The 320-nt window shown below is 34.7% G+C and overlaps 1 protein-coding gene across 1 annotated transcript in view; it reads right to left on the bottom strand.

The window, feature by feature from the left end:
• hecw2b (HECT, C2 and WW domain containing E3 ubiquitin protein ligase 2b) overlaps nt 1-320 on the bottom strand; it is a 13,061-nt gene that overhangs the window by 8,011 nt on the left and 4,730 nt on the right. The window lies entirely within an intron of this gene.

Genomic DNA, 320 nt, shown 5'->3' with positions numbered 1-320 from the left:
GGGGGGGGGGGGGAAGATTCCAAAAACGGCACATGTCATTTTGTAGAGAATTAATAAAGAGAGAATCACATGTCGATCCTTTAGCCACGTTTCTGGAAATTGTCGGACTTCATGCCAATTCAGATATTATTTTATAATAAAGTTAAAAACCCTCTGGGTTCTCTTACCAGTTTTCATGCATTTCTTTATTTCAACAATACATGTGAATTTGTTTTTATCCCCGCCAAAATACTAAATACTGGTATTTGAAACTTGAGGACTTGTTTATAGTTACATCAAGTATGTGATTCTCATATACATTCCCAACAAAAGTATAATAC

The sequence above is a fragment of the Notothenia coriiceps genome, unplaced genomic scaffold (genome assembly GCF_000735185.1).
Source record: "Notothenia coriiceps isolate Sejong01 unplaced genomic scaffold, NC01 NC01_scaffold00037246, whole genome shotgun sequence".
In the NCBI taxonomy this organism is placed as follows: domain Eukaryota; kingdom Metazoa; phylum Chordata; class Actinopteri; order Perciformes; family Nototheniidae; genus Notothenia; species Notothenia coriiceps.
Note: the sequence above shows the minus strand (reverse complement) of the source record. Positions and strands in the feature narration are given on the sequence as shown.